The sequence below is a fragment of the Pan troglodytes genome, chromosome 5 (assembly GCF_028858775.2).
Source record: "Pan troglodytes isolate AG18354 chromosome 5, NHGRI_mPanTro3-v2.0_pri, whole genome shotgun sequence".
Classification (NCBI taxonomy): Eukaryota; Metazoa; Chordata; class Mammalia; order Primates; family Hominidae; genus Pan; species Pan troglodytes.
Window position 1 is genome coordinate 174,677,344 of NC_072403.2, and position 23,101 is coordinate 174,700,444.

Below are 23,101 nucleotides of genomic sequence, written 5' to 3' on the forward strand. Positions count from 1 at the left end.
AGTGACCAGCAAGGACAGAAACACTGCAAGAAATTCTTTGTGAATCATGGCTTTTTCATTCCTGGAGTCACTTTTCCTTCGATAAACAAACAAAACTCCACCTGTGAATATAATAGTCTCATATCCAAAAGGGCTGGCTGGTGCTGGGAGAACAGGATATATATTCCTGAAGCCTTTCCTTAAGTGGTAGAATCGTTCTTCACTGATGAATCCAACAATTATTCCTGAGATTGATGTGTTGATTTAGCAATGCTCTATCACTCAGCATCTCTCTGTTTATGCTTTTCCTCTCCCAGAGGGCAGCCATTCTAAAGAGTTATCCCTCTCTGCAAGTAGCGAGACTCATAAACTCTCCATGAGCATATTTAAGGACTTCCACCATTCAAATGAAAAAAATTACCAAATAACAAATGATCCTATAAAGAAAAAATTTTCAAATGAAAATAAAACAACCCTCAGAAAAGCCATACAAAAATATAACCCACCACTATCCTCTGAAACCTTTGGAAATCTCTGCTGTCTTACTGAAGTACTTGGAGTTTTAAATGCAGTTTTCTGGCTAAGACTGAAAATAGGCGGGCGCGGTGGCTCACGCCTGTAATCCCAGCACTTTGGGAGGCTGAGGCGAGCGGATCACAAGGTCAGGAGATCGAGACCATCCTGGCTAACACGGTGAAACCCCCTCTCTACTAAAAATACAAAAAATTAGCCTGGCGTGGTGGCAGGTGCCTGTGGTCCCAGCTACTGGGGAGGCTGAGGTAGGAGAATGGTGTGAACCCAGGAGGCGGAGCTTGCAGTGAGCTGAGATTGCGCCACTGCACTCCAACCTGGGCGACAGAGTGAGACTCTGTCTCAAAAAAAAAAAAAAAAAAAAAAAAAAACACTGACTATATTTACATATGCCTGGACAGAGAACATAGAACACTGTACACAAAACATTATCTGATATACCTTTAAAGTCATTCTTAACCAACATGAGGGAAAATCTGTCATTAGTCAATAAACAAAGTCAATTGCTGAGAGGAACACTCTGTACATTCAGAAAAATTAGAATTCTTGCCTTGCCCCTAAAAAGAATTTAAACATAGCTGCTACTGATTAGAGACAGGGTATTTCAAAGTCCAGCCAGGAAAAAATAATCAGAATAATTCCCCTTGCTCCTAGATCCAGGAGTCAGAAGGTGAATCATAATCAAAAAATTCATTAATTTATGTTTGAATATCATGATTTTCCAGCTCTCTAAATTAAGGGAAAAAAGCCAGCCATACAATGAATTGTGGGCATATCCTATAAATGGATTTTCAGAAATATTGTCAAAGTTCTTCAAATTAACTTTTCAAGACCAATTCAACAAATACCTTTCTGGGTTTCTTTCTTTCTTTTCTTTCTCTTTCCTTTTCCTCTCCTCTCCTCTCCCCTCCACGCCCCCCTCCCCTCTCCTCTCTTTTCTTTTCTTTTCTTTTTGAGATGGAGTCTCACTCTGTCGCCCAGGCTGCAGTGCAATGGCTTGGCTCACTGCAACCTCCACCTCCTGGGTTCAAGTGATTCTCCTGCCTCAGCCTCCCGAGTAGCTGAGATTACAGGTGCCTGCCACCGTGCCAAACTAATTTTTGTATTTTTAGTAGAGACTGGGTTTCACCATCTTGGCCAGGCTGGTCTTGAACTTCTGATCTCATGATCCACCCGCCTCAGCCTCCCAAAGTGCTGGGGTTAACAGGCATGAGCCACTGCACCTGGCCTATAAATACCTTTCTTGAACTATATTAGAAATTAACTTTTATTTTTATCATAAGTACTTTTAGCTCTAAAATAAAATTAATATCAAATCACAGTAAACATTTAAGCATATCTAAAACTGAGTGGTTATGGGGGCCGTTTCCTCCGACAGCAAACTAACTTCCCTTACACACCACATTTGTCCCGTTACCCGTTGGCTGCATTTAGTTCTTCTAACTGCACCCAATTCCTATATTCTGGAAAATTCTCTGGCTCCATTCATTTATTCCATAGATATTTACTCCAATTATCTCAAGGGTAATGCAGGGCATTAGTGTTTACAAACATTCTTCAAACCTGTCATAATTCTATTCTTCTCTTATTTCCTGTTAGCAGTTATTTACATGCGTACATATGAATGATTAAGAGATATAACAAATGCTCAGTAAATGTTGCTAATTATTTTTGATTCCACATTTCAGGGCAAATATACTGAGTATTTCATAGACTTACATTATTATTATTATTAATTTATTTATTTGATATAGAGTTTCGCTCTTGTCGCCCAAGCTGGAGTGCAATGGTGTGATCTCGGCTCACTGTAACCTCCACCTCCAGGGTTCAAGCCATCTCCTGCCTCAGCCTCCTGAATAGCTGGGATTACAGGCGCGTGCCACCATGCCTGGCTAATTTTTTTGTGTTTTTAGTAGAAACAGGGTTTCACCATGTTAGCCAGGCTGGTCTTGAACTCCTGACCTCAGGTGATCCACCCGCCTCGGCCTCCCAACGTGATGGGATTACAGGCATGAGCCACCACGCCCAGCCAATTTACATTATTTAACACATCAACCTGATTAATAACATCTCCAATATTACAAAAGCAAAAGCTGGGTTTCCATAGGATAAGTAACTACCTCAGTGTCACCAAGGCACCCAATAGAGGAGCCGGGATTCACCCCCATTTAGCCTGACCCTATGTGCTGGGTAATAAGGGGAAAGTTGTATATAAGTTCAGTAGACAAAATTAAAAGGAGGTGCCTTTGGGAATGTCATAATAATGCAACGTACCTCCTTCTAACTACGTGATAAAGCATTATAAGTATCTAGATTTGATAATATCCTGATTGGCATCTCCGAAGTTATTGTGTTTCAATAGTTAGCATTAATTCGAAACTAAAATATACTCTGCTAATGCTATCTGTGAGAAACCACTAAAATGTTCTGCTATGATTGTCAGAAATATGTCTTTATATGTTCATGGAGAGGGCAAAGGTACACTATGAACGCTACTGACTGAGACACATTATCACCCCATTACCATGTTCTGGTTGGTGAGTAAGTGTCCTGGGAATCTTAGAAGAGAAAGAGGTCCTGTGCCATCCTCTCCAATATGACTATGAGTTAAGGTCATAGCAATCAGGACTTGAAATCTACCACGAGGGGCTACAAGCCGGGTCTTAATTTGACAGCTGCTGCATATTAAATCTAATATCAAGAGCCAAACAGTATTTCTAATCAAGTAAATGGATGACTTTTTTCCTTGAAACAGAAAAAGAAGTTCTGTAAACATAAGATGTGTTTGAAGGACACAGAAAAAGAGAGAGAGAGACAGAATAAATTAGGCCAAAAGATATATGAACTGTTAAAGCTTGCAATTAAGACACTTGTTCTTGATTATTTAAACAAATGAGTTCAGTTCGATCAACACTGACCGAGTGCCTTACATGCCCGGATAGGCACTGCGGCAGGTCCTACTAATGCAGACACAATGCAGGCATCAGTGCTCTATCAGTCCAATGGTCATGTGAAAGGTAAGCCATACAGGTAAAATCACCAGATCCAAGTGGAAGAAGGCTGTGACTTATTCATCTCACTATTTTAATAAAGAACTACATTTTAACAAACATTTAATTAAAATGTTTTTATAAAAACATAACATAAGCACACAGTAGCATTTATTCTTATTTTTGCTTTTTTGAGATGGAGTCTCACTCTGTTACCCATGCTGGAGTATAGTGGTGCGATCTCGGCTCATTCAACCTCTGCCTCCTGGGTTCAGGCAATTCTCCTGCCTCAGCCTCCCAAGTAGCTGGGATTACAGGCATGCACCACCACATCCAGCTAATTTTTGTGTTTTTAGTAGAGACAGGGTTTCACTATGTTGGCCAGGCTAGTCTCGAACTCCCAACCCCAGGTGATCTGCCCACCTAGGCCTCCCAAAGCACTGGGATTACAGGTGTGAGCCACCACGCCCGGCCCACAGTAGCATTTATTAAAACCTGGGGTTACAGTTGTCACTGACATAAAGACTAGTCTCACTTCTTGACCTGGTAGCAACTATCAAAAATAAAACATAGAGTCTCGGGAACAAATGGTAGTCCTTCCCCCTTACAGAACAATGGCAATAAATATATTTATGATAATATAATAGTCATAATGAAAATAAACATTACTGTGTTGTTATGCAAAGAATAGGTTAATCTGATGATTATACATGCATAATATGTGATTAAATATAAGCATAATAGACTATCAGGTTGCAGTGATTTACCTTTAAGGATATCAAAATAAACCTCCTTGAGGATTACAAAATGACTTTCCTCATAAAGAAGCACAGAAAGAAAGTAATCTTGACTAGCAAAATGAAAGCTTTACTCATTTGAATTATCATGCAGAATAAAGGGAAAGAAAAATGTATCTATGCTGCAAGGAGATTATACATCTCTCATAACTTGGCTCTCAATAATACAAATAACTAGAAATTTTCATATTTTCTTTGGGAAAAAAGTTACATATCAACATAAACATACTTGAACGAAGTGAGTTTTTGAGAGGTTTTTTTTTTTTTTTTTTTTTTTTTTTTAGATGGAGTCTCAATCTGTCACCCAAGCTAGAGTGCAGTGGCACTATCTTGGCTCACTGCAACCTCCGCTTCCGGGGTTCAAGCAATTCTCCTGCCTCAGCCTCCCAAGTATCTGGGATTATAGGTGCGTGCCGCCATCCCTAACTAATTTTTGTATTTTTAGTAAAGACAGGGTTTCACCATGTTGGCCAGGCTGGTCTTGAACTCCTGACCTCAAGTGATCTGCCTGCCTCAGCCTCCCAGAGTGCTGGGATTAGAGGTGTGCACCGCGGCGCCCACCGGAACAAAGTGAGTTTTGCTGTGAGAAAGGCCAAATTTCAGTAAGAAATAGGATGATCAGAATGTAATATTCCTCACATTAACAAAAAAAAAAGCAAACAATATTAAACTAGGATTTCTAAAAAACAACTGAGTTTCCCAGGAAATGGGAACTTCATGACACTGTCCAGCCAGGTGGGCACTACGTCCAGGCAGTGTCCCTGTGCTTTGTGCGCTCCTGCTTTGCTTTATTAGAGCAGAGCTCATTTTTCTTTTTTTTGGAGACGGAGTCTGGCTCAGTCACCCAGGCTGGAGTGCAGTGGCGCGATCTCGGCTCACTGCAACCTCCACCTCCCAGGTTCACACCATTCTCTTGCCTCAGCCTCCCGAGTAGCTGGGACTACAGGCGCCCGCCACCACGCCCGGGTAATTTTTTGTATTTTTAGTAGAGACGGGGTTTCACTGTGTTAGCCAGGATGGTCTCTATCTCCCGACCTCGTGATCCGCCTGCCTCAGCCTCCCAAAGTGCTGGGATTACAGGCGTGAGCCACCGCGCCCGGCCCAGAGCTCATTTTTCATCACCATTCACATACAGTGCCATAAAGAAAGCTTCTGGGTGGCACCTGGCACACGGTAGGTGCGCACTAAGTTGCAGCTGTCATTACTGTCACTATGAGTGTGGACCAGATGAAAGCTGAGGTCACCATCCTCTCACTGTCTTCCATTCCCACCAGCTCTCCTCTCCCTGCAAAACACCCCACCTTTGGGCACCATGGCTCATCAATCTTGTACTGTTATGCTCCAGCTGAAATTCTGGGATTTCTGACAAACTGTATGACTGTGATGTTTTATCTTATTACAAATTTTAGTGTTCTTTACATAGTCCCTTATGCCATAAAGCAACACAAACACATACCCTTGAGATAGTTCACACGGGGTCATACCTACGCAGATTTTAAAAATACCACCACTATACTTTTTTGCCTTTTTCTCCTTTGTTTCATCATAAATATCTTCAATCTCTCTCTCTCTCTCTCTCAAAAATACAAAAATGTTACAAGAAATTTAAAAAAATAACACTGATAGCTCCTACCGTCCACAAACAGATATGTTCATATTTTGCTTTCTTTCTTCCCAGTATTTTTCTTCCTCATTCACACTTCTGGGAAAAGAAAGGATAGTGACTGTATGTTTAAACAGCTGTACTCATAAGTACACTTTTTTTGTCTTCCCTTTTTAAACATTTAACTTTAAATTTAACTTTTAAAATTTAATATGTATTTTTTCTGTGTTTCAGATTATTTGCAACGCATTCAAAACATCTTTTCATGGTGTAACCGAATAATAATGAATGTGGCTCTAAGCCTTCCCAGATACTCATAACAGCAACATTTATATTAAAAGTAGAGATACACTTAGGCTTATTGTTGATATTTGCATTTGTATTCTCAATACTTTCGACCATTACTAGAAATCTGGTCTTGCAACTCTGTTTGTTTTCTCACTCTAAAACCTCCCTGGCCATTATAAACATATACTCACATATTGCTTTATGTTTTTGTTTCTGTCATGGTAATACTGTACTTGATATTTGTATCTCCAACAGCATCTGGCACAGTATTGTGCACACAGTAGGCATTAAGTAAGCACTTTAAAAACTGAACTCACTTAAGGGATTTCAATAAAAGGGCTAACTCGTTGGAAATTAAATAATTTGTGAATGAGACACCAAGTAAATATATTAGTCACTTTCTGACTTGATATAATTTTCACGTAAGATGTGTGTGTGTGCATGTAAGCACATGTGAGCTTATCTCTAAAAGTGCCAGATGTCTTTAATTATCTTTCTTCTCCTTTCCTTTAAAATAAAATTTATATGTTTTTATTAGCAAAGTAATAAATGCTCATTATGGAATTTTTCATATATATGGACAAAAAAGGACTTTTCATTGTTCATGTCTAATAGTAATATATTTTAGGAATAATACTAACCTTCTGAGACCATAAAATTTCCATTCAGATTATTTTTCCAAATGAAAAGAAAGTATCTGAGAGAAAAATTTTAAATACCTGCTGATAAACATACTAAACGAAAAGCAAAAGTAATGACCTTAATTCCAACTTTATATCAACCTTAATCTATCTGCAAAGTTAGCCATCTTTCTTTTTTTTATTAAGATAGTGAACCAATAAAGCAGAAAACAAGTGGCTAGTACAACATATTTCAAAGCACCCATTGATCTTGCGGCTTTCTTGCCACTTTCCATCTGAATCTTCTGTCCACCAGTCTTGAATGGGATTGCAACCTAAATCAGTTTCACTAAAGCCCACATCACACATAGACAGCTGGCTCTAGTCTTAATGAAGACTAATGAAAACAATGAAAGCCACAATGAAACCCATAAGAAACACTGACATAACCTACAGACTCATCAAGCTTTCATCAGTACTCTGGAATACTTTTTTATTATGAGTGAATTGGTGAAAAAACAAAACAAAAACAAAACACCGCCATGACCCGGCACAGACGCAACGTGTCACTTAGGAGCACATACTCTGGGCACACGACAGCCTCATGATGATCATTCTGGCAACGTGGGAATGGCTGGCCCCACAGACTATCCTCTCCAGGCCTCGTATCAACTAGCCTCTCAGCTTGGGAGCTACTCTAGTTCAGTCACCAGGTCTGATGATGTCATAGACACAGGTGGTCACTGTCTCATGGGGGGCCCTTCTCTGAAGGAACAGGAGCCAGATTCCTGAATGGCACACTCCTTCCCATCAGGCTGTGCTCAAGATGCATCAGGCTGAGATTAGGCTACAAGCTCCACATGGTTGTTAGGAAACCATTACAAATGGCTCCAAATTTAAGGACAGAGGTAAGGGACAGAGGTAGGTAAACACAGCTAGGAATACACAGGCAGAATGATACTTTTTTTTTTTTGTAAGTGTCACATCAGAACTTTGTTTTTCTTTATAGGTACATTTTTGTTAGTATCATCTAAACTGGCCACATGTCGTGTTCTGCTTTGCTAAGTGCTGAGTATCCTCTTTTTAATTTTTTTAAATTAAATTAAAAAATTTTTTCACGGATATATAATAGTTGTACATATTTATGGTGTCCATGTGATATGTTGTTATGTGCATTGAATGTGTAATGATGAAGTCAGGGTATTTAGGACATCTATCACATCAAGTATTCTTAAATGATGCAAGTGTAAGATTATTCTTGTGAAGAAAAAAATGACTAAAAGGAACATTTAAATGGACTCATGTCCATCTCTTCTATGTACTCTGAAAATTTTAATACCAAATATCACCTAAGATATAAGCTTTTTTTTCCACAATCAATACAATGGGTGGGAGGGGGTTCACCTTGAGGTATTGAATACATTAAGAATTTAGGTTAAACTTCAGTTAAGCTAACTCAGCAGTAATTTAAAATGTTTCTACAATGAAGGATAACAATTTTGACAATTATACAGCAAGTGTGAAATAAGTAAGTACTCCATTTCCTTTGTAATAATAATCAAAATTAGTGATATTCTGACCCACATTCAAATTCCTATGTACTGAACTGCTAGAAAAAAAAAAAGGCATGTTAGGAAAAAGAAGAGATTCCAATAATAGCGGTTTTTTACAGCTTCACAGTTTACAAAGAGTCTTCAAAACCAGAACCTCATTTTTTTGTTTGTTTGTTTTGAGATGTTGTCTCACCCTGTCTCTCAGGCTAGAGTGCAATGGCGCCATCCTGGCTCACCGCAACCTCCACCTCCCGGGTTCAAGAGATTCTCCTGCCTCGGCCTCCTGAATAGCTGGGATTAGAGACACTCATCGCCATGCCTGGGTAATTTTGTATTTGCAGTAGAGACGAGGTTTCACCATGTTAGCCAGCTGGTCTCGAACTCCTGACCTCAAGTGATTTGCCCGCCTTGGCCTCCCAAAGATTACAGGTGTGAGCCACTGCAGCTGGCCCAGGACCTCATTCTTGTAACAGCTCTGTGGAATAGGTAGGCTATTTATAATCCCATTAGATATATTTATCCTTGAACTCATTAAACACAATTTATGAATACTTGTTTCAGGGATGCATTTTCTGGCAACCTCTTCAGATTCAGCTTTACGATGAATATCTGGTTACTTGTCCCCATTTGGGTTCTGTAGGGATTTGTACAGTCCAGCACTGTGCCGATCAGTATTGGAACTGCTCATCATGTACCTACTGACTTATCACCTGCCTGCTTCCAAACACCACTGCTTCAGAATCTGCAAAGAGTAAAACAGACACAACCAAAAGAGGTGTGTTCACTTTTTGCCCTGTACATTAGATAACCACAGACTGGATATATGGTTATTTGATGGAGAAATAAAACCAAGTAGGTACCCTAGTTCTCTTCAACCTTGACACAACAGCTTTATGTAGATGTCAACAAAAATTTTTAAAGATTCAGAAGGATCAAAAGAGTGGGACATAGAAAAGGATCAACATTAATTTTAAAAATATACTTTATTATAAGAAAAAAATAATGTGTGGTGTACAAGCTGTAAAAGGATGAAATGTAATGCGATCTCAGAATGTATGTCAAAGATACTTCCAAAGTCAGCTAACACATCACGATTACAAAGCCCACAGGACATAACCTTTAAATCCTCTGAACAATCACAGACATGCAAGGCAGGGACCATTTACAGAAGGACACTACGCGAAATGATGACAACCAGACCAAGGAGAGACAAGTGCTGCTGGATACGACGTCAGCTAAAGCATCAACTCTTCTACTGTCTGAATGTGGAAAGCAATTATATACGAAACAGAATTAGGGGTTAATTAGGAAGTATAAGAGCACAGCCCAGGAATATAGAAGTAAAGTCAGAAAGACCCAGAGGCAAGTACAATCAGCAAAGCTATCGAGGGCAATTGGGCATCTTTCTAGAACAACTGGCTGCATATGAAAGAAACAGAAAAATTCAGGTTCACTAATCAATGACAGGTGAAATAAATAAACTGAGCATATGCAACTGGATGGCACGTCTATTTTGTGCTTTTGAAAAGAACCTGAGAAGCCCTTGGTGGAATGCTACATATCTGGAAAACAATCTATCAATATCAATAATGAAAGCCATTCCATCAAACTTATAAACTTTATTTATATATTCCTCATGTGAAACTATGGCATCATCTCTCTGGACTTTACATAGTACGGTTTATCACTGAACTCTCACAATACGGTTCCACTGAGTTCAGCAAACAAAGGGCCTATTTTGTTTCTGGACCAGATCTCTTGCCTTCAAGTTGCTTGCTGGGGGCTAGATGTATGAAGATAATGAGGCTATGAAAGGGTGTGTACCAGGAGCCAGCGGGCCCAGAGGAAGGGCAACTGGCTCAAACTCAAGGGCAGTCACACCCAAAGGAGAGTCAGGATAGGGCAGGGACAGGAACAGCTTTTAGCAGAGAAAGGAAAATTTTGGTAGATATTAAAAAAGGCTAATGTCGCTTTCGTTAAGTGTGTTTCTAGATAATTTATTCTAGAATAATCTAACCATTAAAACACTCCTTTGGGCCAGGCACGGTGGCTCACGCCTGGCCTAACACTTTGGGAGGCCAAGGCAGGTGGATCACTTGAGGTCAGGAGTTCGAGCCCAGCCTGGCCAACATGGCAAAAGCCCGCCTCTACTAAAAATACAAAAAATTAGCCTAGCGTGGTGGTGTGCGCCTGTAAGCCCAGCTACTAAGGAGGCTGAGGCAGGAGAATCACTTGAACCTACGAGGAGGAGGCTGCAGTCAGCAGAGATCGTACCACTGCACTCCAGCCTGGGCAACAGAGCGAGACTCTCTCAAAAGCAAACAAACAAAAACTACCCCTTTGGAAGAGTAGTCTTAAACCTTTTTGCTCAAATTCTTCATGAAACAATTCTGAGAAAATCACATGCCCTTTGCATACTTTAAGTACAATTAACAGTATTTTATCTTACATATAAATAATTACAAAAATGTAGTTTAGATGTAAAGACTGAAAATTCTAAATAAACATTTTAGAATCTCCTAAATATATCCAATGGATCTCAATTCATGATGTGATATCCACTATTATTAATTTTAAAAATACATGAACAAGTTCCTTTTAAAAGTCTGGACATTTTACAGCCTTCCCCTTCCTCTTTTCTGTTTGAAGTCTACTTCTATTGGATTTTATTGTAATATATTTTGATTCTTCAAAATCTTTCATTGTTCACTCCACATACATTTCTGCAACAAAAAAATATGTATGACTTGCATGGTAACTGAATTCCATAGGCTAGTTTATTAGCTAGACCACTTAGAGGAATTTAGTATGAATGAAATGAATATGTCATCCAAGTTCACTGTTAGTTACAGAATGTTCACATGCTCAAATTGCTCCTATGAAGTTAATTCTAAAAAGTACAGTGGTCAAAGCCTGAAATACTTCCTGATGTGACTGAACATGATATTTTTTGGATAGTATGTAGAAATACTTCCTTTGCTTTTCCTGTGCTATAGTTAAGCTCTTCCTTTCTTAGAGCTTATTTTCTCTTTGAATAATCTTTCAGAAAATCACTTGAGCTGGGCGCGGTGGCTCACGCCTGTAATCCCAGCACTTTGGGAGGCTGAGGCGAGTAGATCACGAGGTCAGGAGATCAAGACCATCCTGGCTAACACGGTGAAACCCCATCTCTACTAAAAATACAAAAAATTAGCTGGGCACTGTGGTGGGTGCCTGTAGTCCCAGCTACTTGGGAGGCTGAGGCAGGAGAATGGCGTGAACCTGGGAGGCAGAGCTTGCAGTGAGCTGAGATCGTGCCACTGCACTCCAGCCTGGATGACAGAGCGAGATTCCATCTCAAAAAAGAAAATCACCTGAAACATAACTATGATATCCCTCATGGCAACAAAAAATTGTTCCTGAGTTTTCTTTTTTTCTTTTTTCTTTCTTTTTTTTTTTGAGACTGAGTTTCTATCACCCAACCTGGAGTGCAGTGGTGCAATCTCGGCTCACTGCAACCTCCGCCTCCTGGGTTCAAGCAATCCTCCTGCCTCAGCCTCCCAAGTAGCTGGGACTACAGATGTGTGCCACCACACCCGGCTAGTTTTTGTATTTTTAGTAGAGATGGGGTTTCTCCATGTTGGCCAAGCTGGTCTTGAACTCTTGACCTCAGGTGATCCACCTGCCGCAGCCTCCCAAAGTGCTGGGATTCCAGGCATGAGCCACTGCGCCTGGCTTGTTCCTGATTTTTCTTGAGGTTTGGCTCTAACAATTACAGTTATTGGTTTTTTTAAAATATCTTTAGTGTTGCTCTATTTGAATAATTTTAGTGTTATTTTTAAATAGAAATAATAATTTCACTGCTAATCCAAAAGTAAATAAAAATCACTTTTCAAAAGATAAAAAGTAAAGGAGTTAAGGTTGAACATGTGTTCCTCTCTGAACCAGAGTTCTAATAACACCTATATTATCAAGTCTACTTACTTTTAACAGGCTCCATTTGAGTTACTAATGCTAATGTTAATGAATAAATAAAAAGTTTACAAATAGATTCATACTTCATAGCAAAGAAAATAAGCTCATTCAATATTAATGTCATAATCAAGTTGTACAATGTATACTTTTAACTTAATCCAAAATGCCTTCACAATTTCTAACAAGTTTGCTGTAGAAACTCAGATACATCTGGTGAAAAAAAAAATTCCAAATTTAATTGCCAACACTGCTTGTAATAATAAGACTGTTACAAGATACAAAGATATCAAGAAGTCAAGACTGTAGACATCTCAAAGCCGGTCAAATAACAACATATTAAAACCCCCTTTTAAAAATATGTGGAATTCTAAATACTCTAACTTATAGGCATAAAACCACTTATTATCTGCCCCCTTCCCGTGAAATTTTTGAAATCATAAGACAATGGTTTATCAATTTCTCTTTTTCTTTTTTGTATTTCCACAAGTGACAACTCAGCAACTTGTAAATGTTTCACAATTATGCTTCAATACTTTAAAGGTAGGCTGCAAATATGAAATATTTCTTTATTATTTTCTCGCTAATAATGTCCATTGAGTGAAAGGAATAATTGTTACCATGTGATGTTTCTTACTTCATATTTACTATAATTTGATAAGTAGATCAATATTATATTTCAAGTATTTCCATAGTGTGCAACACAGATGCTCAAAAGGTGAAAGGCAATAACTTCCTAGGCATTGAAATAAAGCAATTGTCTTCTCTGTGACTCATTCTTTATAGAAACTAAAGCAGAAAGCATATGATCAATGTTCCTGTAGTGTGAATTTTCTACCATAAAAGAAAATGCACACATTTTATATTAATGGCGGAAATCAGGTATCTGACTATCCTAGAATAGCTACCCAAATCTACCCTTTTCATAGAACCCAATAGGCATTTAATCTTAACTACAGTCATATTGAGAGGCATGGTTTTAAAATTAGGACAGCAGAAAAAGCTTAGATTCTCCTGGCGCTAAAGGGTGAATTATTTCTACCAGGGGCCCAGAGAAAGGGCCTGACTTCCCAAGGAAAGGAAGCTTCATGCATAGGGAATCCGATCCCCGCCACCTTCTACATACAAGAGGGTCACAGAATATTGGTGCAGAAAGACTATACTAATTCCGGGTTTCAGACACATGTGACCTTCAAGAAATGCAGGGTTCTTTCCAAGTCTAAATAGTTATCAAAAATCTAACTTTAGGAAATGTTAGTGAACTAGTTCTAGTAACTAAAAATAAACGAACCATTAAAGCATGCTTTCTTTTATGCTACTACAGTATTTGTGTTAATTTAAACTTGATTTTTTCTCTTAACCTCCATGGAAATGGACAAAAGATACAATGTTACCTTATATTTATATGAAATGTATGAAAGTTAGGCAATGCTTCCTTATTTTGTTAGAATATGTGAAAAAAATAAACATGGCTACTAGGCATTTTCTCCTAGGCCAAACCTGGCAAGTAGTCTATTTTCCTATTCTCCAGGATAATTTAACAGACTTTAAACTTTTCTACTATTTTAGATGTATTTTACGAGGTGGAATTAAAAATGAACATTGAAAATGGCATAACTGTTTCATATCCTTAAATATTTTTCCCAACTCTTCTTTGAAATGGTTAATTATGCACATAAAGAATAGTTTTGATTCACAGGTTTGACTCTGCTGTGATTATATATTTGAAGACCTTTCTTATCATGTGTCTATATTGTATGAATTTTGCCTGTAATACAGTAAATACAGTTTTGTCTAATTGTTTCATGCCTAATGTTTCTGACACACTATTTATCTGTTTTGAAATGCACCCTCCAATCTTGATTCTTACTCCCAACAGACCTAGATTGAACTTTTATCATATACAATTTTACTCTGCACAATCTTCATCACTATTCAGTAATATGTGGCAATGTTAAACTCCATAATAACAAACCAGGGCCTGGTCCCCCCCAGGGTGACTTCCACTAAGTCCTTTCAGGTTACAAAGGAACTGTCATTATTCCTGTGATTATAGGTAAAAATAACCTGCAATAGAATTCATTCCTAGATAATGACTAGTGTTATTTTACAACTGTCTCTTTTCATCCAGACATAATTTTCATCTAGAATTATAATATATTGAGCATTTTCAATGGTATTTTACAAAAAACGTTTTTATCTGAATTAAAATTAACGAGCCTTTATCTGAGTTAAAATAGAATCATGATGGAAATGAATTCATTTCACTGTGAATTAACCAACATCCACTGAGATCAAAATCACCATCTGTGTTGCCAAAGGAAGTGTAATATTTGTGCATCAGCATTTTCATTTTAAATTTTAACTTTCTTATAAATTTCTGAGAAATTGTTTTAATCATATCATGGAAGTCTACTATTTGAAGTAACAAATATATGGGCCCCTTCAGGAAAAAATAGGCTCCTATGCAATCGTTTTTATTTCTCAATCTACTGAAAGAAAAAATCTTGAGTTTCCAGATTTTTATTCATTTATATACTATTTCAACCAGCCATTCAACAATATTTGATCTGAGGGTCTAGTACATGCCAGGCACTCACAACTGTGAATACAGAAGTGAAAAACACAGAAAAATTGCTCCTCATGGAGCTTACATTTTAGAGGAGCTTTTGGAAGATGAAAAAGATAATAATAATAGCAAGTAAATAATAATTAGTTCTATAAATAACAGAAAATATGAAGCCTAAGAAGTTCATGAAATAGAAAGAAGTTGTTGCAAGGCTGGGCACGGTGGCTCAAGCCTGTAAACCCAGCACTTTGGGAGGTCGAGGCGGGCGGATAACCTGAGGCCAGGAGTTTGAGACCAGCCTGGCCAACATGGTGAAGCCCTGTCTCTACTAAAATCACAAAAATTAGCTGGGTGTGGTAGTGCATGCCTGTAATCCCAGTTACTCGGGAGGCTGAGGCATGAGAATCGCTTGACCCGTGGAGACGGAAGTTGCAGTGAGCTGACATCACGCCACTGCACTCCAACCTGGGTGAAAGAGTGAGATTCTGTCACCAAAAAAAAAAAAAAAAAAAAAAAAAAAAAAAGCAATTGCAGAATAATTAAATGCAGGCCAAAGGACTAATCATGTGCCCTTCCCTCCAGACAAATTACAGTACATTCAAGAATGTAGGTATCACTCCTTCCCTTTCTACTCCTATACTGAAAGAGCTTTGCAAGTTTCACATATTATTTTATGAGGTCCCAGTATACATCCTAAAAATGTAAAAATCTTTTCCAGTTTCCATTTCTGGACATATGATCAATTAAACTGTAATCCTTCCTGCTACAAAACACCAGAAAAGCTGGCTCGGTGATAAGAAGCATTTTCAAATGTTGAAGTCATTTATAAAAAGAAATCCCCAGGCAGTTAAGAAACAATGAGTGGACACAAAATAAGAGCTAACCCAGAAGATAATGACACTTCCCCTAAATTGGCTAGTCCCGGCAACCAGTGGGCTTGAAAGCTGTGCCCTCAAAAGGCTGTGGCCTTGATGGTGGACCAGGAAAGTCCACCCGACCGCACAAGCAGGACAGGTTGAATTTGCGTGTCTTTTGTCCAGAATCTGGGCAAGAAAAATGTCTTTCCAGATAACAGAATGGGGTTCAAATTGACATACTTTCAGGTCCAGACATCCTTAAACAGAAAAAATAACAACAACAACAACAACAAAAAGCAGTCTCAACCAAATAATACGCCCAGCAGAAGCAAACTCAAAAGCATTCTGGAGAGAGATCCTGTCAAGGCAAGCTGCATGGGTTATTCAGTGACAGAGCCCAAGTGAAGATGAGCTCACCAGTGAAAACGTCAGGGTACACGACAGCACACGTGGCCATTCTTCCCGAAGATGTCAATCAGAATATGGGCAGAACTCTGTCAGCGTAAATGTGAAGCAGAATTCACGCTGTTTTATGCTTGATGCCTAATTTCAACCATCAACAACAATAGTAACAACAAAACAGAAATGATGAAAAGTCTCCTAGAATATTTACAAAGCATATACTTCACTAGTTTCTAAAGGTGGAAATCCTAAGAGTCCTAAAATTATTAATTCAGTTAATAAATTCATCCTTGAAGAAACCATGTATCCAAATACCAGGCCAGATAACAACCAATTTTTAAAATCTATTTTTAATTGATGTTTCATTTATGTACAGCAAAATGTACAATTCCTAAGTGTTCAGCCTAATAATCTTTTATACATTTATATACCCATCTCATCCCAACACAGATCAAGATGAATGCTTTCATCACCCCAATAGCTTCCTTGTGCCTCTTTCCAGTAACAGCGTTCCCTAACTCTCAGCAGTAACCCCTTTCCTGACTTCTATTACCAAAACGTGGTGTGGCCTATTCCTTAACTTCATGCCATCACGTGGTATACTCGTGTTCAGTTCCTTTCAACCAGCATAAGGTTTTGAGTTCAACCATATTATTGTACATATCAGTAGTTTATTTTTTAATTACAGACTAATAACCCATGATTTGATTGTGCCACAAATTGTTTATTCTTTCTTTTGTTAATGGACATATGAGATGTTTCCAATTTGGGGCTATTATGAATAAAGAAGATGTGAACATTTTTGTACAAGTCTTTTTGTGGACATACATACTTACATCTCTTAAGTGTATACGTAAGAGTACTAAGTCAGATCCCATACCCCAAAACGCTGTTCTGATTTATTTTAATCACAGATGGTGATGTGGTTTGGATCCGTGTGATTTGGATCACCCAAATCTCATGTTGAAATGTAATCCCCAATTTTGGAAGTGGGGCCAGATGGGAGGTGCATAGATCATGGGGGCAGTTTCTAATGGTTTAGCACCATCCTCTCAGTGTTGTTCTCATGACAGTGAGTGAGTTATTGTGAGATCTCATTGTTTAAAAGTGTGTAGCCCCTCCCCCTTCTCACTCTTCCTCCTGCTATGGCCATTTAAGATGCACCTGCTTCCCCTTCGCCTTCCACCATAATTGTAAGTTTCCTGAGGCCTCCCGAGAAAGAGAAGCCTCTATGCTTCCTGTAAAACTTGCAGAACCATAAGCCAATTAAACCTCTTTTCTTTATAAATTACCCAGTATCAGACATTTCTTTATAGTAGCGTAAGAATGGATAACATAGCTAGTATCTTAGTACATTTTCTGTTGCCATAACACAATACCGCAGACTGGGTAAATTATAAATTACAGAAGTTTATTGGGCTCCCAGTTCTAGAAGCTGAGAAGTCCAAGAACAAGGCAACGGCACCTGGTGAGGGCCTTTTTGCTGCATCATAAGATGGTGAAGGGCACACATGTCAAGAGGGCAAGAGCATGTGCGTCAGCTTGGGCCTCTCTTCTTCTAAAGCCGCCAGTCCCATCATAGTGGCCCCACCCCGATGACCTTATCTAATCCTAATTACCCTCCCAAAGGTCCCACCTACAATCAATATATGAATTTGGGGATTTGGTTTCCAAAACATGAACTTTTGGGGGACACATTCAAACCACGGTAAATGGGTTTTGTTTTAGAAATTCATATGTATAAAAGTATAAAGTATGTAATATTTGTTTAAGGCTTCTCTTACTCCGCATGATTATTTCTGAGGTTCATCCATTGTTGTGTGTATAATTAGTTCATTCCTCTATCTTGCTGCTGATGGGCAGTCTTGCACAAGTACTTCCGTGGACATATGTTTTCGTTTCTTTTAGGTTAGAGAGGGGTCATGTTTCCCTTTCCTCGAACGCTCTTCCCAACTTTCTCTCATAAGACAATGAATTTAAAATGTTTTCTGAAGTATAGCTAGGATCTTATATAAAAAAATTGTACTTTTCATATATGAGCAGTACATTTTTATATATGAGGAGTACATTTTTATATATGAGGAGTACATTTTTATATATGAGGAGTATATTTAAAGGGTGAATACTCAGAAAATGTTAATAAGACACCCCTAGATTTTACCATACATATTGCATATTTATCAGATTTTCAGGGAAGAATTGTGATTCCATCAGTGTCATTTATGAATTTATCGTATCTTTAACAAACTGCTAGTTTTGACAAGGCAGTGTTCCAATCTATCATGTGTTTTCTCACCTGAAGACTCATTTATTCAACAAATATTTATCAAACATCTATTTTGTGCCAAGGATTGGGAGTACAGGAACACACAAACTATTCACTCTGTAGTTGAAGAGCAGAGGGTGTGGTACAGCTAATACAGCAGGCAGTCACATACATCCCCATGTCATAAATGCTAGGACGGGTATCCCCACATGGTGCCCAGGGAGCCTGCAGGAGAGAGCACCTCCGCGTAGTCCCAAAGAGTCAGAAAAGAATCCAGGGAGAAACAACCTCTGGGAGCACCCTGGGTCCTAAAGGCTTTAGCCAGATGAGGTGGCGTTGAGAGGGAGAGAAGAGAGAAGAGAAGGCAGGTAAGGGTTGTGGGATGGACAAGGCAGAATGTTTCAGGCAAACAGAGTGTCATGAATTAAAAGCTGGGAAGCAAGGGGAGGCATCAAGTCAGTAGGAGTGGAGAGCAGCATTGAAGGTGAGGGTAATGAGGGGAGGCCATAGAGGTGGGTGAAGCCAGAACACTGTGTCTTGCATGTGGTTTTGGAGAATTAAGAGTTTGTTGTGAAGGCTCCAAAGAGCCACTGAGGAGTTGGGGCAGCCCAAATGTGTGATTTGGAATCATCATTCTCACTGCAGTGGGGAAACAGAGCGGTGTGGGACAAAGCAGGAACAAAAAGACACATTAAGAGTCCATTGCAGGTATCTGGGTTAGAGAAGTTGTTGGTCCTGAGCTATCATAGAAGTGGGCTAGAAAGTGAAAACCCATGTCTATTCCTTTACCTGTCTTCTACAACATTTTCACATGCAAACAAACTAAAATGTATTTAATCATAAGAAAATCAGGTAAGCTCTTTTCAAAATTAAAATATAAGCCTCAAAGCAACAATGGGTCTCAAAAGCAGAGAGTGGCCTTTTAGAAAGCAATGGGCGAACAAAGTTCGCAGCTAAATTGGTGTTCTTGGCTTGGCGATGCAGAAAGTAAGAGGCTGCAGGACGGCAACCATACTAAGTGTGTCACATCCTCTCCGCCTGGGGTTCTCGGCTGACATTACCCATCACAAGGACCGCACAGGGTAGGTCCAACTCCCAAACCCCAGAAGCTCCAGGATGCATTGCTATTATGCCAACTTTTAGTTTTCACACAAAACAAAGGATTTTTTCTTTTGGCTCGTGGGGTGTTTCTTATGAATGAATTGTGTATAACTCAGGGAAGAGTTCCCTATCTGAGTATATTACTGTTGAGTGACAGATTTCTGAGTTGTGAATTATTAAGGTTGCAGAGATACCTCTAAAAGTGGCAGGTAACAACTAAAAAACAACAGTCTGCGAATTCCTACATATTTTGCTACTAAATGACATCAGCTGGAGCCATAGTCCTCAGGCCTTAACTACCAAAAAAGTTGAGGAAATACATACTCGCTTTATTTTCAGCTTTTCCCCTAAGCCAGAGGTTGGCAAACGACAGCCTACAAACCAAATCCAGCCTGCTATTGGTTTCTGTAGAGCTGTATTGGAACCCAGTCCCACCCGTTCGTTTACATATTGTCTTTGACTGCCTTTGCATGAGAACATCTGATCTGAGTAGATGGGACAAAGAACCTTATGGCCCCCAAAGCTGAAAATATTTAGCATGTATCCCTTACCAAAAAACATGCAGATCCCTGCTCTAAGCGATGCTGAAAAATAACATCTAAAGTATCCTGTTTTCTAAATTTACTGAAAAGAATAACAATGATCAAACATTGAAATTGCAAAAGAAAAGTTTTAAATTCCCCAAAGCAACTTCCCATATCTTCTTTTTACTGAGATGTATAAAATTCATGAGTTGCTTGAGAGAGTAGAGCATGCTGGAAACCACCCGCATGTGCCATCAACAGATGGGAAGGGCTGTCACATTTCTGAAAGGGATCCTGCGGAAGCTGATTAAACTGTTAGAAAACCATTTAAGGGAGATCTGCCAGTCCCCACCAACAGACTCAGATTTTAGAGGATAGATATTTCAGAGGAGTTTCATGAGGCATTTAAAAGAAGTTCAGATCCTTAACACTGCGAGGATGGATACCAAGCAGAGGCTCACGCACACTTTTCAGCAGAGTTATTAACCAAGTCAACACCTCCCTCTGTTGCCTGACTTGAATGCAGAGACAGGTGTGTGAGTTCGACCTGAGGACCACACTGCACCCCAGCAATTGCACCTGTCTGACCACAGCAACCTTTCCTCTCTTAACAGTAAAGCTTCATGTACTCCTTGTACATGGCAAGTACCTGCTTTCATAAATCAGGGCAAGAAATGGCAAATCTATCTTAATTTCCACCTCAAAAAGAATCACTGAGCACCTTTTTAAAGGTTCTCAGCACTGATCCCCTTGGGTATTCTCTGAGGCACCTGTGGTAATCCTTATTTGTTTCGCAGCCTGTGCTGAATGAAAACCATCCAAGTCAAATACCTTGCTTTCCCCTGTAGCTTCCCCCACTCAGTTTGCCTTCCAGGGCTAAGACAGCATGAAGCACAGAATATTGATTGGAAAAGCACTGCAGACTTTTCGTAAAGCCAGCCAAATTATCATCTACCATATATGTTCCCACATGTAATAAGAAACCTGATTGATTCATAAATTTTAGAGCATATTTCTAGAAATTAACAAAATAAAATCTTTTCTGGGTCCATGTTGTTCCCCCACACTCATCCCCTACATATGAAGTCTCTGGTGTGTCAGCTCATGTGTGACAGACAAACAATAGCCTTTTCCCCACAGGCCCTGTTTCTTTCTCTCTCCTTTTTTTTTTTTTTTTTTTTAACTTAGACCCTGCCATTCATTTTCACCTCTGACAGTAAAACCCCAGGACAAGATTGTCACAAAAAGGATTATCTTTCAGATCAATGGTGAAATTGATTTGAAACCCCACTATTTATTAGCCTCCAGCAAAAGTGCAACTGGTTAGGAAATATGTCCTTTCGCACTCATGTTATGCTCAGTTCACCTAGGCAGCACTTCACTTCATTTCACATAAATGCAATAACCTGGCCTTTTACTTAAAATTAAGTCATTTTCCACATAGATTTCTATTTTTTTGTGAGAATAAATGCAAAATGAGGATTCATACTCCAAAATTACTTGCATGTATTTCTAATCATAAAGTATATATCACTTGCCAAAGGTGATCTTTTCATTATCCTTTTATAGGTGATACAGAATCCTTTACTTCTAGCTTAATATAATAGACCAGGTATAGATTATTTTTTCAGTTAAATTTTCTAACCCTGAATATGAAGGCTAAAATATAGACTAAATGGAAAGCTCCCGTAGGAATAGAGAAGATTAACTAACTACTTTCATCCTACTTCTCAATATATTTTTGGTCTCCCACATTGATTCCCATATTAATTCCCTTACCCCAAAACCCAAGAGAAAATTTATTCAAATTACTGACAATGTTACTTGCCTAAGAGTTATTTTAACCACAGAGTCCAATAGCAGTGAAATTTTATCAATATCAACTAGGTAAAATAAACCCAGAAAACCCAGGGTATCAATTCCTTGGTATAATTTAAATAAATTAATTTAAAACTAAAATTCTAGTCTGTCTATTCAGTAATTCAAAACACCCTAAGAATTCAAAATACTAAAGACAACTGTGTAAGTGATTTTTAATAGGTTGATATAATTCATTAAGAAACCAATTACCACAGGTAAAAGTTAAAGAAACAGTGTAAGAAGAGCTCTTTTAGCAAGAAATGTTTACCTGTATACTTATATAGACATATATGTGAAGTACTAGGGTAATGATTTATTATACCCAAACAGCAAATAAACAGCTAAAAAGAAAACAAATATGTCAAAATGATATATTCATATCACATGGCCTTGTACAAACATTTTACAATGTCTAGTGTACACATTTTAAGTTCCTTAAGCCAGAAATAAAAGTAGACAAAAATTTGCCAATGGCTTCTATTTTAAGTATTCATATTTAAGCCAACTATTTAGACTAATATGTATTTTCTCATAAAATTTGACTATATTCAGTGACAAAAATTTTATGTAACCAAAATGCCACTGAATTCAAATGCAGAGATTCAAAGTTTATTGTTAATCTTAGATTCCAAGGCCATACAGCAAAACCTTTCATCCAAGATTAGATTTGCATTTAAAAAGATCAATTTGCCTACAATGAACAGAATGTTTGAAGAAGAAGCAAAATAGATGTGAACAAACAAATTCGTAGATTAACCACTCTATCATCTTTTGCCTCTCACTGAATTACAGATGCTCCTTAACCTATGATAGGGTTACATCCCAATAAACCCAATAAACAAATTTAAAATACCCTAAGTTGAAAGTGAATTTAATACACATAACTTACAAAATATTATCGCTCAGCATAGCCTACCTTAAACATGCTTAGAGCGCTTAGATTATAGCCCACAGTTGGTCAAAATTGAATATCTTATGTAATTTATTGAATACGATATTGAAAGTGAAAAACAGGATGGCTGTATGGGTACTTGAAGTAACATTTGAACTGAAAGTGTATTGCTTTCACACCATTGAGAGGCCATAAACTTGTTAAGTCAAACCATTGTAAAAGCCAGGGACTGTCTGTAGTTCAGTCAAGAAAAGATGATTGATTGGACTAGGGATGGTGATGGGGAAGATGGAGAGTCACAGATGGGAGGAAAAACTG

General features: G+C 38.5%; 1 protein-coding gene and 1 long non-coding RNA gene across 5 annotated transcripts in view; one reads left to right on the forward strand and one right to left on the reverse strand.

The window, feature by feature from the left end:
• Positions 1-23,101, reverse strand: part of PRKN (parkin RBR E3 ubiquitin protein ligase) — a 1,411,643-nt gene that overhangs the window by 1,268,044 nt on the left and 120,498 nt on the right. The window lies entirely within an intron of this gene.
• LOC129144417 (uncharacterized) lies at positions 7,465-8,910 on the forward strand. 2 transcript variants are annotated; one of them, XR_010157811.1, is made up of 2 exons: positions 7,465-7,729; positions 7,818-8,910. It is a non-coding gene; the product is annotated as an uncharacterized LOC129144417 (long non-coding RNA). The 2 variants fall into 2 exon arrangements; XR_008548854.1 differs by having other exon boundaries at positions 8,567-8,910.